We start from the raw sequence: 18,894 nt of genomic DNA, 5'->3' as shown, positions 1-18,894 counted from the left end.
GATTTTCTGATCGCACATGAATTCTATACAAATTGAATTGTGCGGAATCGACTATTCTACGATTTCACAATAGTCCGTACACGCAAGTCCAGTTGTTTTAGGAATGGATCCTTCGTACGGACGTTAATTATGGAAAACCAGACACCGCACTGGTCGGTCTACCATGCCAGTAATCCGACGTCATCCAACGCAACCCACCTGATCGGACGCCGCGTCCTGTCGAGCGGGACAGAGAGAGAACGGGAGAACCGACAGATGGAAGGACTGATGCGACCTACTGGTTATCAGATTAGTTCGGTCCCACAATCCGCACCGAATATCGTTAACTGCTCTTGTAATCTTGTTCCGAGATCCAGTGCCGTGATGCAGCGCCGAGGAATTCGTAGTCGAGACACTTCGCAAACTTTCCAATGGAAATACCGTGCAAACTATGGTGATTGTTCTTTTTTTGCCCCGGCGCATTGAGGTATTGAGAGATTCGACGACCATACGATTCGTTGATTAATGAACAGCGCAACGACTGGCTTTGAAAATCGGTTTTTTGCGGACGGTCGTTTAGTCGGTTGTCACTCGCTTCTATTCAACTTGTATCGGAAAAGCAATAAAAGTCGACGTGAGCGGCAACGATGTATTGGCGATTATGAAATCAAGGCGTTTCAAACATATCATTTAAAGCGGTCTTTACTGCTCTGTACTTTTTCTAAAGTATTATTCTTTATTCACGAATCGATCACACGTCTATTCTTAACAGAGGGATAGTTTAATCTGGACAGTATCCACATTCTTCTTATACTCCATACATAGGAGAAGGAGGCTGATCGATAGGCCGATAATTGCGCTAATGTCGAAATGGGAATGATGATACCTAAAGACAGACAGACAGATAAAGGGAGAGAGAGAGAGAGAGAGAGAGAGAGAGAGAGAGAGAGAGAGAGAGATAAGGGGAGAGCGTGCACTCGATCCCTCGTAGTTATCGCTGTCTGGTATGCTGTGTGAATAATATACGCCGGATAATATTCCTACGTATGTAGCCGTGCATTATTACGCGTTATTACGCGTACCGCGGACGCGTATGCTCGCATACGCGAGGGGGCATCGATTTCTCGCCATTATTGTCGCTTTGAATCCCCGTAGATCGGAGCGCGTGCAGCAGAAGCGTCCCGATAAATGCCACACCTACCCCTCCCGAGTCTCGTAGGCACATCAGTAATTGCATTCTCCTAGGTGTACATGTACATCGCCGGGAAAAATGTAAGAAACATACACACGTAAGCGATGTAAAAGATGTGAAGCGCCTTTAATAATACATCATAGAAATTCTTACGTGTATTCTCATGCATGACAGAGCGATTAAATACTGTCTGTAACATATAAAGAGAAGGATTTTGCTGAAAAATCTAAAAATTTAACTAGATACAAATTTGTAAATAATTTTGTTAGACCATTAAAATTGTTAGATAGAACACTCAAACTGATTGCTAGAATGTCAAAAAATTTTGACATTCTACTTTATTTTGAGATTCTAATAACTAAATTATTTTTGGGTTTGTATCTAGCTAAATTTTTAGATTTTTTTAGCAAAATCATTCTTTCCGTGCAGTATCTAGATAACTCATTTTCGGTGCATATATTCGTTACATATGGTAAAAGCTTAGAATGTGGAATTGGTTTTTAAATTAACATTACTTCGATAAATGCATATGAAGACTTTAAATTTGTGCTGAACTCTTAAGGAATATGTTAGCTAAAATATCCAATATATAAAAGTTGCCAAAATTTAAGTGCACATCAGTAATAAAAAAATATAAAATGTGAAATGAAACGGTCTAAAAAATGCATGGGATGTAATATACTAATCAAATTTAAGGAACAGTAATGAATAAATAAAGTAAAAATTTATTTATTTATGCAACTGATCAAAATATAATTAAAAATAGTTAATATTTTTATAATATTGGTATACAATAGCATGTAAAAAATAAAATAACGTTGGACATAAACAATAAAGAACAAAATTAAATCTTAAATTATTAAATTATTATGTAAAATAAATATTGAGACATAAGAATGTCTCAATTAGTGACAAAGTTGCCTTGTGACGAAAAAAAATTAATAAATTATCGATATGTATGTCACAATAAGTAGATTCATAAAATTAATTTTTTGAGAAAGTTGGATATTTAAGATTATGAGTTGGATATTTAAGATAAAATTAAATTTTCTTATTTTCTTGAAAATGTTTAATTTACTTATTAAATCATTGTTTCTATATCACCATTTAGTATATGATCTATTTGAAATTGTCCCAATTTGTGACACATGTTGATCACAAGTTTGTCACTGATAGGTGATATAAACACAACGTTCTCTATTATTGACACGTCATAGAAATAGAAATTTTCTTAATAACATACTGTTAAATTGTAACATACTGTCAAATTATATCTAATTATATCTATACCAAAATTATTTTTTTATCGTATCTATAGATTACAACTAACCTACTTAATGTTATTAATTTAATTAAAACAATAGAATTAAACAATTTAGCTCAAGAAAATATATTAAATTTAACTCCAAATTAGTTTATTATTTATTAAGTGCATACGTTACGAACGAGATTTAGTTTTAAAATAATTACAGAAATGGATTAATTTACATTATGGATTGATTTACATTTTAACTCACGATCAGATGGAAGTTAAAAATAACAAAATAATTATTTAATATTATTTAAAGGATTATGATTATTACATATATACATTTCTCTTTTGATATCTAATGTATATAAATGTAATAAATATAAATGAATATAAAAATCTAAACTTTTATTATCAATTTTTATATTAAATATTTTTGAAAAAGTAAATGTATACATCTGTAATATATCTTTTCCATATATTTTATAGGATATATTTTACATATTTTTTAATATTTTATATACATATAGCTTTTATAGGATATATTTTATATATTTTTTTCATATGTTTTATTTTCATTTTTTAGGAACTGTATCGAGTATTACAAATTGGCACAAAATCATGAATGTTCTTATTGACTGAAACATTTATGAATTAGAAACTCATTTGTATTTATTTTTTAAATTTTGGAAGACTAAGTCACGATATTGATACTATTCCTTAATTTAATAATGATTGATAAATTGCATATCTTTTTTAAAAATAGGAAGGAGTTTTTATCATTTTACATATTTGTTTGGATTGTCAATAATAAAGACAAATAAATATTTTAGTATCGATTAGTAACACATGCATTAATTAAAAAATATGTATTATTGTAACATTTTCAATTTATTCACAATGTTCTTTAATCTATTTAACTTTGGATGTTTACTTTTATTTATTTTTAGTTTAATAACAATTAGAATCGACAAATGGACCATCGATATAGTTTTCATCTTACAAATAATTAATAATTAATAATTTGATTTGCCACCGTTGATAGCATGCTTATAATTATAATATTTTAGCGTTTACTAAAGTGTTTATTCAAAATTTGTTGTAATAAATAATATACAATTATGAATATTAACACTTTTTTGAATATTAACATTTTTTTAGACTATTTTTTTAGAAATTCTACATTAATTAATTTATTGAGAAAAAGGGCACGAATGTTATTAATTGGGACACTATCACTAATTGAATCATTTATCTTATTAACTAATCTAAAGAAAACATTATTCTTCACAATAAGAACCAATTCTCAAGATTCTCAATTCTTGGTATATTCCATATTACTTGAACATAACTCTTCTTGCATATGACAAATAAAGTCTTCCCGACAATAAACAAGTTAGAAATCACAATTAATCAGCATAATATTGTTCATATAACATTATGAAAAAGCGATTATGTAATATTAAAAAACTTATCTTCAATTTATGAAAACATTTTTTAAATAAAACTCTTGAATCTCCAGACGCAACAAAAATAAATAAATCCTTATGCTAATGATACGTCTTGTCGCATCAAGTTTATTGCTTGTCATAACATTTAACAGCAATTGCAAAAATTTCGATTGACGCCAAGTTGCAGTACTTTATTTAAAAAGTAAGTCTCTAATCTCATTAATAGCCTTTTTTCACATGATATGACAGAACTTTCACTTCCAAACTAATCAAACTTATACTGAAAAAAAGTCAAAATATTCAAAAGCAAATTTTACTTGTAACATTTTCTTTGATATTTATTAATTATGAAAAATTTGACTGTGATGACGAAATATACATTTCTGTGAAATGTATCTCATTAATTGTAAAAAATAAAGATGGTTTATTTGTGAGAAATAAAATGTTATTTCGTCGTATTTAAATAAAAATTTATTTCAGTGAAATAAACATAATATCCTATGAACAAATTTTAAATTTTTTTCTCAGTGTACTTCGTGAATTGATAGCTCTGTCTTTCTTTTTCTCGCTCCTTTCTCTCTCTTTTTGTCTCCTTCTACGATTGTTGTTTACATTCCCACCGATTGCTAAAAATAACATTAAAGCCTCGACCGGCATCGTACTCGATGAAAATCATCAATTACGCGCTTCACGTTCTCGCTATTTCGCAATCGCTAATTATTCACAAAACTTTCCCCGTTATCCGCCCCCGATTTTATCATAAATATTGGTACAGGCAATTTTCCTACGTAGTTGTTACCCGGTAGTCATGGAAAAGAAACGGCTTCCGAGTTCTGCAATTATTTCTTGCCTTACGGCTTTCCGACGAATGTTATAATCGCAGCTAACTAGCTACGATCGCGTGCAAACATAGCAAGCGAAAATTGGAAATACGCGATCTGCATTTACATACGTACAGCTTTTTTCCATATTTATATTTTTTTTTATGATACTGCCTTCTTATTTTCGATATTTCATTCGAACGAATCAACCTCACTTCGAAAGTTTATCGTTCTGTCAAGTTTGATGTGTATTAAGATTACTTCGATGAATGAGTATCTAGAGTGAAGTTATCTCTAGATAATCTAGCAGATATACTAAACAACTCCTCCGAGTCATCATTACATACACATCGATCGCGTTAAATAAAATTATTTTTTACTAAACCGTTTCTTAACAATTTAATAATTGTAAGGAAAGCTCGAATACATATATATATATATATATATATATATATTTTAATAATTATTAATAATAATCTTGTAATATCTTTTCAAAGATCTGAAAAGGAAATATTTATTTACAATGAAAAAATTGAAATCCAATGTACTTTTAAAACGTTAAAATCATTTTTTTAGCAAAATAAAAATAAATTTTATTCTTTAATAGAATAATTTTTTTAAATGAATTAGTAAATTTTTTAAAATTATTAGTCAATTGTTATGATTATTAAGAAGAAGAAATTTAAATAATGTATAATAAGTCGAACAGTTATCAAGCTCATTTTAATATTCTATAATTTGCGACAAATTTCAAGATAGAATTCTATCTACAATTTTATATATCATAAATCTTGATGTATTATGTATTTTTATACGTGTGTGTATGTGTGTGTATATTCTGATCATCTTCAAATGTATATTTACGCGGCATACAAATATAAATAAAATTCTATTGTAAATTTTGATACAAATTATAGATCATCAAAAGAGAGCTTTAATAAACACATATTTATGTACATTATAATTAGATTGAAATAAATTCTATCATCAATTAACAACTAATAGTATTTCCATTTCAAAATGCTTTTTAATTGAACAATATTAATTGTTATCTAGATGATAATTAATATAACAGTAATCAATTCACAAAAGTGTGAAGTGTAAATAAACTGTAAAATAACAGCTCATTTATCGCAAAGAACATAATACATTTATCGTGATTTTATATTATAAGGTATTAAATATTTTGCGATAATAATATTCTCCTGGCGTGCGACCTTAATGTTTGCTATTACACATGTAACTGTCGTGACAGAGTTGTATTTACATTAGGTTGCCGCGCTATCATTCACAGTGAAACTCAAGCAAGTAGTTGCACGAACTGTTCTGTGTCTCATATTATCCCTCGAAATATGATCGCGGCAAGTATTAGGAAATATCAAACCTCGTGATTGTTACAGTAAATAATTAGCTCGCGTAATTAAGAATTTGTAAGCGTATCGAGAGGCGATGACTGCTTATCGAAACAGATAATTTGTGTAATTAATTCACTTAAAATAAAAAGAGCGATGAGAGAAGAGAAATTATAAATTATTATTTCATGGTATTTATAGGCAATAATTACTCCTTTAATAACTCTTACATTTAAATACATATAACTCGTATTGCTCTTTGATCTTTTGGTTTAAATGTAATTTGCCTATCGTTTTGCGATTGATATAAAGCGGATTAATATATAACTCATCGTGTCGCATTGAATCGTTCAAATAAAGAGAACTTGTTTTATATTGATCATACATTAATATTTATAGTCTGAAACAAAATAGTTCAAAATGAAAAATATAAAATAATTTAGAACATTTGAAGTAGAACATTTGAAGATAAATTTAAGGAAATCTTAAATATAAAGCCTGACTATGAATACGGGCATCAGTTTCTCCGACAAAAAAATATATATTTAATGTTTTATAAAATTTTTATTTCATTTTTAACATAGATATTTGTATTCATAATCAGGCCTTATATTTAAGACTTTCTTAAATTTATTTTCAACACTGCTCTACAATATATTTATATATGCTTTAGATATTTTCTTTTTATTTTTGAATTAACATTTACAGTTCTATATATTGTCACACTGCTATATTTTCACAATTTAAATCATTAAATACGAATAATATATATTTTGCGTTAAAATAGAATAGTCTATTATAATGACTTATATATTCAGAAAATCTCATAATTTAACACAAACCACCAAACCATCTGCACAGACGTACTTTCTCCATTTTCAGCAATTCAAATTCGTTAAATCGTACGGAAAATTTTTGGTTACGTTGGCACGCCGGCAATGCGCATTAATAAACCGACGGAAGGGAGCGAATCAGGGAGTTTGACCAAAGGGTGGATGCAGACATTTCGGTATTGCGTTTTCTCTGCGAGAATGAAGCTTTTGTTTAATTGCGTCGACCATCACGGTACGGCGGATTCGCGGGATGATAATGCGAATTTTGCGAGGGGATCTGAGATATAATGCCGTAGGTGGACTCGGAGTTGCCATCCGTTAAAATGTGTCTTACGTAGCAACCTTTTTTCATTTTCATAATACACGCCCGCTGGATATAAAATATAATTCAAATAATTTATGACTTAGTGAAGTTGAATTGCAATGTTGTGCTGCGTTTTAGTGTGATTGTATTTTACGTATCGATGATTTATACACAAAATTATTATATTATTATGCTGATACAATAATCTTTTGTTGAATATCAAACTTATTAGTATAATGGTACAAATTTTTATACAAAAAAGATGTTTATTAAAGAATCTAAAAATTTAGGTAAATATAAATTTGAAATAAAAATAATTTTATTGTTCCATCAAAATAATTACGTAGGAATCTCAAGTGTGATGAGCTGCAAAAAGTTTGGCATTCTAGCAACCACTTTAAACATCCTACATAATCGTTTTGATGGACCAACAAAATTATTTTACAGATCTATATAATCTACTTAAATTTTTAGTTTATATTTCAGCAAAATTGTCCTTTCCGTACATATAAATAATATTTAAAAATTAAGATTCACTTTCGCAGGAATATATCCGTCTTCCATAATTCACTTTTCTAACAGATTTGTTTATAACGTGACAAAACGCGCATGAAATTGCACTCGTAAATTCTCGTTTCCAGGAGTATATATACTCCTGTCCACCGGTACGACTTTCAGCCCCTCTTAATTTCACTCTGTGGAAAGATGCGCCCTTTCCATGCTTCCTATCTTCTTTTTTTCTCTTTCTCTCGCGATTGTATCATAATTCGCGAAAGGCGTAATTGTTAGCTCGGAGATAGGGAAAAATCGTGGGGTGCCACGAGGCAGAGGAGAAGTCTTTACCCTCCGCTCGTATATTTCGCAAGTTAGGTATATCCTGAATTTTTAATCTCGTGAAATTTCATGCCGCTATAAGAGATGCGTGCTTACACCGAAACTTGCACGCCGAAATACACGCTGTTCCATACCGAAGACCATTGTACGTTTATTAAACGCACAGCATCTTCTGCCCTCTTCCTCACCGAATTCTCAGAAATATACGAAGCGATTCATTCTTACCCCGCACTGTCGTGATTCTACCGAAACGTAAAAATCGTCTGTAAGAGCTTCTTGGCCAGAAGTTTATAACGGCCTTCATCTTGGAAGATACTTTCATTAAAGTACTCTCGGTCTTAGTCTTGTACGTAAATATTCGTAATGCAAATTTCAAAGAGTTGATGAAGTAAATCTGAATATCATCGAGAATGTCAAGAGATTGACTGGTAATAGAGAAACGTTCTCCAACGTAATTTCTGTGTTCTATTTTATATCTTCTTTTACCGCTATTATTTTACTGTCGCCGTCATGTCAATGTAACAAAAGAGTTAATAACTACCCATATTGCGTGGTTTTCTGTACTTTACATTTGTTTCTTGTATACAGAAAATAACATTGAGAGACATGAAAATTCGGTTACGTCAAATGTGTCAAAGGGGAGACGAAATGGGAATATAAAAAATATGAGATGTTTGAAATCGTCGGCGGAAATTCAAAACGCCCGGCAACAATCGCGACCGCAAGGGTGCTTGTCCGTTTTTCAGAGAATCCCTGTTTCCATACGTAAATCGCGAACGACAGCCGTACGTCGTAAAAAGCGTGTGACGGCTCGATATTTCGACCGGGGCCATTCTCGCGGCTTGTTCCTGTTGGCGATTGATTCCAATCAGCGATGTCGGGACGCTTTGTTGGAAATGACGGACGACAGGGGCGAGGCGTGGCTTTCCCCCCTTTATTGGTGCACCGTCGAGCCATTACTTGGTTCACTGTTAACGTTAAGTGCATCGCCTATAGGTACACGGTGTCAGGACACCGAGGTAATAACGCCCTGCACTCGACTGTGCGCTGTAGGTATTCTGTGGCTGAGTGAGAACCGATTACCTCAAATTCTGCTTCCACGAGCGAGACCTGCTCTTCACGCTGTCGTAGCCACGAGGCTGTCTCACATTCGCCATGGCTTCGCTTTGCAATCGGAGAATACGGATTCGTCTAGTCAACGCTCTTGCGTAACAGCGTCTACGTTATCATCTCCGTTTGTTTTTTCAGGAAGCATTAAATATAAAATTACTTATTAAATTTAAAAAAGTACTTGTTGATGTTGCCCTTAATGACGTTAAATAAATGCAGATTCTTATTGTTTATATTATATCGTCTAAAATAAAAGACGTTTCCATACATACCTTGATGTTTGCGAAGAATATTACTAAAGCTTCAATAGTCTAAAGGCTTAGGACGCTCGTCCTACACTCCGTCCCAGGACGGAATACAAGAGATTCAGGTTCGACTCTCGACCAGGGTAATATTTTTCGCAATAAATTTATTTGCAGTTTTTTAGCATATTTTTTCATATTAACACTTTCTAATAGAATGCCTGATTGAGCATTAAATTATTAACATTGCTAGTCAATTTAGGTAATTCGTAATATTATTATAGTATAATTTAATTGCGTTTATAAGTCCGAAAAATCAATTCGGCGCGCAGTTCAAATGATTACACTGAAAAAAAATATAGTCAATTTCAATAAATATTTAATTGAATACTGCCAACTAAATATTTATTAAATATACCATAAAGCTATATTTATTTGATAACAAGAAATGTTAATTTGATTTAACAATCATTTTTTTTATTGAACAAATATTTATTTACTATAAGTAAATGTTTAGTTGGCAGTATTGAACTTAAATATTTATTAAAATATTTATTAAAATTAACTATATTTTTTTTTCAGTGTTCAAATATGGTATATATGCATGTACATATATAAGATGTGTTCGAAAATTTACTGCTAGTACTAAAAACCTATATAGTGCACATAACGTAAACTATAGATTTTCAGTACTGGCAGTAAATTTTGGAACACAGCCGTAATATATAGTAATTCAGATTGAATTATTTAAGCATTAAAGATCTAGCTTTGACCGTTATGGCCATTACTTTTATTTCTTATTATTGAATTGTCAAATAAATGCTTGCCTTAATCTATGTAAAAGATTTGTTATTCATTTAGTCTCCTCTGTTTAAAATATCATCAATGGTTTCGGAAACGTTCACTGCAGATCTTTGTAAAAGGTTACTGTAATCCGACAGTGATTCATAAGACTATTCACGTTAAATGGGTCAACGTCTCGAGAGATTAAAAAAGAAGATTAAGCACCAACCATCCTTTTATATTCAGTAGTACGTTAAAACGCCCGGAAGAATCGCCATTTAGTGGAGCTTGCGCACGATCCGTCGAATCGCCCGAATTTTCCGAAGTAACGAAAAGGAATATTGAAGCTCTTGTTTTTATTACATCGTTCACCGTCGTTACGCGTATACGGCACGTTATATGGTCGCATCGTCATATTCCGTCCACGCTTTTCCACGCTTTTACACGATTTTATTATACTGTTCGAGTTTTTGAATATCGCTCGATTTACGAGAGAGAAGGACATTCGGTATATCTTATCGCATAATATTAACTGAGAAAAAGCTCGAGAATCGTAAAATATTTTAGAATTGATATTTTTAAAAATATTTTAATGACAATTTTATTATGATGGAAGAATATGGTATTACCAAATGACATTAAGTCGCTACAATAATAGTTCGATTTATATTTACCAAGATGTAGTTTAAACGATTCGCTAATATTGATATCCCAATTCAAATTTTCCCCAATATAATTAACCATGGTTTCCGCACGGATCGAATTGAAATTTAACTATTTATCGAACATTGACATCGCGTTACCGACGACAGATGCAAATCTAATTATTATCATTTTATATATAATCTGAATTAACCAGATCTGGTGTCGCTTTACTGAGGTTATAAATAACAACATAATTTAATAATTAATAAATTGTGGATATATCGGCTTATGGTTACGTATAAAATATTAGAAAAATTTAAGGATTATTCCTTTATTCTCGGTATTTTTATTCTTTCTATACATCGTGTGAAATGGAAGCGGTCATGACCTATTTTCGAGCAAGAAAATGAAGTTTGAAAACGAAGCGTACTGATTTCAAAAAAAGGCACGATGCATAATTCGATGTAAACGTGAGAAAAGAGTATAGCCTAAGGCGTTCGATCGAAAAATGCCCTATCACGCAGTTTAGATCGCAAGGAAGCGTTTAGTACCGTAAAGTAAGCGCTGCTACGGCGATTATACAGCGGATACCTATAATCGAGGCGGGCTGAAAAATCCTCTATTATTGGATTTCGTTTAACTTTACGAATATCTCCATAAATATTTATCGATACACCTCCTCCATCTCCAATGTGCCGCGTTGAGTTGTGTCTGTCGATGAACTCGGAAATCCTCCAGGTATCCACAAAGTTCGCTAGCAGTCGTCGAAGCGGAAGCGAACTCTTCTTTCGGAAGATGCCCGCTGAATTATTGCCGGATATTGAGGTCGATTGTCACGAAAACATATTCCATCGAGATTCCGCTGGGGTTCATGTTCCATTGGCTTTCGGTTATTACGTACAAAACTGATGCGAAATTCTCCTCTATTACAATCCATCGGTTTTTGAAACTCTCAAATATTAAATCACATATTGCACTGAGAGTCAAACTTTAAAATCAATAATCGTATATATCTCACAGACAACGAACATCCATGTATTTCTACCTTCCATTTATTCCGTTTCACAATTATCGTTATCTGCGAGCTGGATTTTCACGAGAATTCTCTTTTCGTAGATTCCACAAGTTCTCGAAAAGAAAGTCTATTTGGAGTAATCGTGATAGGACCATAATGCGGCACATCATTATTATACTCGCGTATTTCTAGTTGTTACTTGAGACAGCACATTGTCGGGCAAAGCCACGAAGCGTGTACACAGTATTATAATGCACCTGATGCGGTATATGCCAAGTTTATGAGTCCATAAACCGGAACGAACCTTAATATAAGAATGTTATAGTGTGGTTTTCATAAATTTTACGGAGTAACGCCACACATTGCCGCATATCGCCGCACTTTATCGCGATTCGATCGAGTCGCGTATTTTATTCATATATCTGCGCCATGATTATAATGCTATCCAATATTTTATCGATAGATGCATCGGTATAATAAATTGATTATTCATTGAGAATAAATATATCGAGGTATAACATTTAATAGAAACTGATGCGATTCTATTTTCAATAAAACACGATATGTAAACGTATCATCAATAAACATGCATAACGTAACGTAGTTTTGGATATCACTTAAATATATCGACATCACTTTTTCCCTCTTAAAAAGCTTACAACTCGAAATAGTTCGGAATACGAGATCAGTAATCGTAACTTTCTTTCGAATGACATCGAAGACGATCGCGATTCTGACGGAAAAAGAAATACTTCACCATGACTTTTCCTCGCGAGAGAAACTTCTACGACTGGCAAGGAAATTACTTTCCACCAAGCTACGTATCCTGCTCCAGGGTTTATGGTCTTGGAGTAGTGAACGACATTCGCGGCGAGAGGCGAAAAGAGGTCTTCGACGATTCAGCACATTTTCGGTCTTTCGTGTTTCGTTGAGGCGCGCGTGTCATCGCCTCGCTGTCGAATGAAACGGAGAATGGGTTGATTCGCGCGGAGATTGCGTGAAATAAATTTACTTCTTTTCGAATTTTCACAGTCTTCTTGAAAATTTAAGTAATGAATCTCTAACATCAAATAATTTACAAATTGTTTAATAGTTATAAATCACAGAAAATATATGAATTGTTGAAAGTAAACTTCTAGATACATTATTCCACTAAAAACAGACAACACACTACAGGATGCATCACCAAAATCCGAACAAATTTAAATTTTCCGCTATATTGTGCTTCCGCCAGAGGTTGTTGTTGGCGTCCGAGAAAGCCTGATGCTTCTAGTAAACAGTAATAATGACCGCGATGTTGAAATACGGAGTATAATTGAAGAGCCGCGATCATCGAAGGCCTTCGTTCTAGGCGCTCAGCAACGGAAATAATTTGGTTCTTTGGATACTTGAGATCAACCGTTTATGACGTTGTGGTAAAATATATGGCTTTAGAACTGTCCAACGAGGTTCCAGTAAGGAAGAGTCACTCGAAAGAACGCACCGCGAGGACCCCCGCAATCGTTGAAAGGGCTCAAACGCTGATTTCGAATGACCCAATCGTTGCGAAAATTAGCATTAATTATGTCGAATTGCGAGCCAACAATGCGTCGAATTGGCGAGGAGGATCTTCCATACAAATCGTACACATTAAAAATACGACAGATGCTCTCTGAGGCCAGGACAAGCCGAGTTGCTCGCCTCGGCTCCCATTCTGGCCTTCCAGCAACCCAGATTTAAATCCCTTGGACTACGTATGGAGCATAATTGAAAAGGTCACAAGTCTCGGCATCCCAATGACGTCATTAAGGACCGCTATTGAGGCAGCATTCGTCAGCGCTACATTATAGCGTGCGAGCGAACGCTTCAGACTGAGAATAGAGGCCATCATTCAAGTTAATGGAGGATATATCGAATAATTATGCTCTACAGAAAGAGTCCAAGTACCATATAAAAGAATTTTTTGTAATATTTAATTTTTCATTAAAAATATTTTGTTTAAAGAAATTGTTCGATTTGTCCGGATTTTGGTGACGCACCCTGTATATAATATGTGGTACTAATAGTTGACAATAAAATGTGTCATATTCTCTTTGATATTCATGTATGTAATTGCATGTCAGCAACCGCATTGTGGACTCGCGAATCCATAACGAATGTGGGTGCGGGACATTCAAAATATTTTTGTTTTTTAATCTATTGTGCAACTATTGAACTTGCAGTTAAATATCCTCTCGCGAAGCAGCATGGTAGATAAGTTTGTTAAATGAATTCCATCTTGAATAAAAAAAAATAAGGAAAAGCAATTTTGCTAAAGTATTAAAAAATTTAACTAGATATAGATCTTAATTTTGAACTATAATTGAACTAAAATAATTACGTAAAAATTTCAAACATAATAAGCAATGCTGCGAAAAATTTTTATATTCAAGCTTGAGCGGCTTGTATAATTATTTTGATAGTTCAACAAAATTATTTTCAGATTTGTATCTAAGTAAATTTTGATACCTTTGCACAACTATTTTTTTCATGTACAGATTTAAATATTAAAAATATCTTTGTTGCACCACAAAGATAGATATCGCTTGTTCATTTCATGAAAGATCAATATCTAAAAATTTAGCTAGATACAGACCTAAAAATAATTTTAGTGGATCATCAAAACATGATTTATGTACACTTAAAACTGATTGATAGAATGTCAAAACTTTTTATATTTTGCTCATTGCATTTGAAATTTCTTATAATTCTTTTAATAATCCAATAAATTATTTTCAGATCTGTATTTAGCTAAATTTGTAGACATCTTCAAGAAAATAGTTCTCATATATTCACGATACTTGCAAATTTATTGAATTAAAATTAGAGATAATTGCTGAATGTTGTTACATCTATTTTGAGCGAAGAGTAAATTAGATAGTTGAAGACTAAAAAGTAATGCATTGCTTCAAGTATTAAGTATTAAATATTAATGCATTCGTCCCATCTCAAGTTTACTTTCCGTACTTTTGTCCTTCTCGCGCTGTATTTCTGGATTATAAACAGTAGGTACGTAATCATACTGAACGAGCCCACCTAATTAAGGTGTTCGTTCGACCCCATGGATTATTTAAATCAATGTCATGCTGCCGGTCCTCGAGAGGCTCGTTAGAAATAGGACCAATTATCATTAAGAGGTCGACGCGGGACGGCGGTCTCTCAACCCCCACAAAAGCAAAAGAGTCCGGAATTACGCTCTCATGCCATTCCCTCTTATCCTCAGCAATAACCTCGAAAATCTTGCATCAAATCGCCTCTTCCGGGAGAAGAGAGAGAATCGTCGCTTCATGTTTGCCATCGTCGCTGCATGTTTGATTTATACGTGTATGCGAGGGTACTTCAAGTACCAACGACGGTTCTCCGCTTACGACGCCGGCACCCCGCAATATCTGGCAGAATTAGTTGTCACCGAGGTTCCGGGGTTAAAGGGGTTGCCAGACAACTGGTTAAAAGGATTATCCCTGCTTACGTTACTCGGTCCAAGCTAATGCCCCCACGCATTATTAAATCATTCCTGGAACCGTCGTAGAACAGTATGTTGCCGGATGCCGTAAGACATGAGTTCTCGTTCTCACCCGTTACTGAATATTCTTGTTGGCGTTAACTGTCGCGAAAACATGGAATTACCACTTAGAGGGCACTCCTCCAGAATTCCTACTCTGAGCTGTTCCGCGTCGTATCCCTTGGCACTTGACCCCAAGTTCAAAGAAGTTATCTTTGCCAAAGAGTGCTGGAATATGAAAATTTTATTCCACGAATATCAGCTTGTGAAGCTTTTTCACTATTTTTTCATTTATTTAACGAATAACGTTTTTACAGAGTCTAGTGTAACTTACGTTTGATTGAATTAAACTAGCCAAGTCAATTTTAGAAAATATCTTTGCTTGCTTTCAAGAAAAAAAAATTGATATTTCTTTTTTTCTGAAATATGCTGATTATGTTTTAACAAATTGAGTCGTATGAACAAAGACGTATTTCTAAAGACGAAAGATATTCTTAAAGAATAAAATCAAACAGATAATTGAGAAAGTTTTTGTAACTAGACATCCCTTGAATGAGCAATGAACTTTGTTCGCTGAATGAGACCGAAGAGCTAGCGATTACAAATCTGCCATAATTCATACAAGCATCCTCACTCGCTGAGGTTACACTGCTTATCATACTGAAAGTTCCTTAATCCGCGGATTCGAACAGTAGGTATCAACTGCATCGCTGAAACTCACTTTGAAGTGTGTAGCATTCGATAGCGCAGATCGTAATTTCTTTCACATTCTGCTTTCTTCCTCTCTCGCTTCTCTTCCTTCTCATCCATCTTCTTTTTCGGACAAGAGGCGATCCAATAGCTTCTTTATTTAAAGTTATGGACTGAAATTCTCCCAGAACTGTCCCGGAACTGTGCATAGGTGAAGGGAACGACGAAGTCATTGTTTTGCTGGTCGGTCGTTCATTTGCCAGCGTTGTATGCTCTTGCAGCAGCACGGCTGTTGTAGGTACAGTTGCATTCGCATCATGCTCACGTTGGCTCATGCCCTTTACGCTCCTCGAGTTTATAGGTGCAAGCCATAGCATCCACGTTTGCTTCGAGCTTTACCGTCGACACGACTCTGCCCGTCGTTGGGTAACTCCGTGCCCGCTATCGCACAGTGCCTGGAAGCTTACGAATTCTCGCTCAGGTTGTATCGCAAAGGACAAGGATAGAAACGGCCGGAGCAGGAATAGAATAACGGGGTAGCAATCCCTCGAGGATCAAGTCCCCAAGGAATGATTCGCGTCGTAATCACGGACTTCGTCTTAATGAAAATTTCGTGGCTTTCAAATTTGTGGCGCAAAAGTTTCGAGCAAAGAAGAATGTATCTCATACGTTATTTCGTATACGTAAATAGACGGCCATGGAAAATAATCTTCTCTAATGAACACTACACTGCTTTCGTTGGAATGCAGATTGCTTTTCGATGATAAGAATTCATAATAATTTCACATACGTATTATAAATTATTAATTGTTATATTGAATAAAAATAATTGATTATAACATTACTATTTCATTGATAACCACACGAATATAAGAAATTATAAGAAATAAAAATTACAACGAAGAAGATACTTGTGTTGGATATATGCGAAACCATGTAAAATTATAAAATACATAATTTCTCTGCACACGAGAAAAAAATTTTAATTCAGCATCGTTTGGAAAACTTGCTTTTTATGCTTCTGTGTACGTAGTCTTGAATATTGCACTGAAAGATTCTTAAATAATTGTTCTAGAAATTTAGTATTTTTGTAATTAAATAATGTAACGTTAAATTGCGGTAATCATTGGAAATGTGAATGAAATAAAAATGGGTTTGTAGATTGTTAAATCTCGATGATTACGATAATGATTACGTTTACATGGCTCATTTACCAAAGTTACAATATCGATGAAATTGGCCAATTATAGCTATTTCTTTGAAGAATAGGATAACTGTGATTAACCAATTTCATGTTATATCCTGCGATACAATGTATCAGATTACGGTTATGGTGTGTTAATATATGAGTAAATATATATTAAGCTCAATTTAATCCTCTGGAGCTAATTCCAAAATCTCTAATATTAATATCTAAAATTAATATCTAAAGTTATTGACGCTGTAAAATACACATAAAAAGCATGATTTTGCTGGAGCATCTAAAAATTTAAGGAGATATAGATCTGAAAATAATTTTGTTGACTCATCAAAATAATTGGTAGAAAACTGAAGCATGATGAGCAATGCTACAAAAAGTTGTGACATTCAAATAACCAGCTTGAGCGTTCTATTATATAATACATAATTATTTTGCTAAATCAACGAAATTTATTTTCAGATTTGTATCTAGCTAAATTTTTAAAAATTTCAGCAAAACCGTCCTTTCAACTGCATTTAATTCAATTTAATTAATTAAAAGGCACTAATTAATTTCAAGAAACTAAAATATCTCATAACTCATATAAAAAAGAATGAACATTAACCTTCTGTCAGCAATGTGAGATTTTTATCCTTTGTCCACAACCGCAATCACTTCAAACTTTAGTACAGATATTGCATTCCGGACTTATAAAAATCTTGAAAAATTCTTACATATTTGTGAAAGTTTTAATAACGAGTTTTATTATATCATAGAAGCTGAATTGTATTTTACTTATTTTTTACAGACGTAAAATCTATCAGAATTTACAAAATTGAAGTGCCTTTAAAGTTCAACATTGCCAGTGAAAAGTTAACAAGAATAATCCATATTTGTAGATGTAACATAAAGAAAATTGAATAGTTTCAATTTTTCAACAAAGAGATTTATAATTAAATGATCTACTTATCGTCGATTTAATTGTGATGACATTAACAACAGTATCAAAATACTGGCACGATTATACACCGTAAACAAACATTCATGTTTCAATATTTATTGACAGAAAAATGCGAAAAATAGCTTAATGTTACAAAAATTTCGTATGGTTGAAATCATTTGCTCTTGCGATATCGCGGATAGATAGAGCACCCAAAATCGATTTCCGAAGCTAGCCGAAACGTTAAGCGTCGTTTCGAGTACGAGGCTGCACACGATACACAACGCGCATTGACCGAGGAAACCGCAGCGGAACGGAAAGCGCTCCAACAGTAGACTATTCGGCTATTCCGCTGGGGAAAAATATATTTTTGCAGTGGCTTAATCTGAAAATAATTCGACTTTATGGTGACATTTAGCTGCGTAGTGGCGGCCGCGGCCTCGAGGGAGCGCGAGCGCAACGTGCAGCTTCCGTCCCATTCCACGTACGCGGTTAATTGTTAGACACGTGTGTGCAAGTCCAATTAAACCATTATGAGGGGCGTGAAGCGGGAGAGTAACAGAAATATAAAATCTCGGCGGAGTGCAATAATTCACTGGCGTTTCCGCGTCGAGTTTCGCTCACCTCGGCGTTTTAACTGGTTTTTATAGTTTCTCGCGTTTCCCTCGTTACTGCCCGAGGTTTTGCATTCGTCGCGACTACCTTACCGATTGTAACACGGTCGTTAAACACTAACACGACCTCGGGTTTGCGC

Source organism: Atta colombica, unplaced genomic scaffold, assembly GCF_001594045.1.
Source record: "Atta colombica isolate Treedump-2 unplaced genomic scaffold, Acol1.0 scaffold47, whole genome shotgun sequence".
NCBI classification, from domain to species: domain Eukaryota; kingdom Metazoa; phylum Arthropoda; class Insecta; order Hymenoptera; family Formicidae; genus Atta; species Atta colombica.
The sequence above is the reverse complement of the archived record's forward strand: the minus strand, read 5'-3'. Positions refer to the sequence as shown.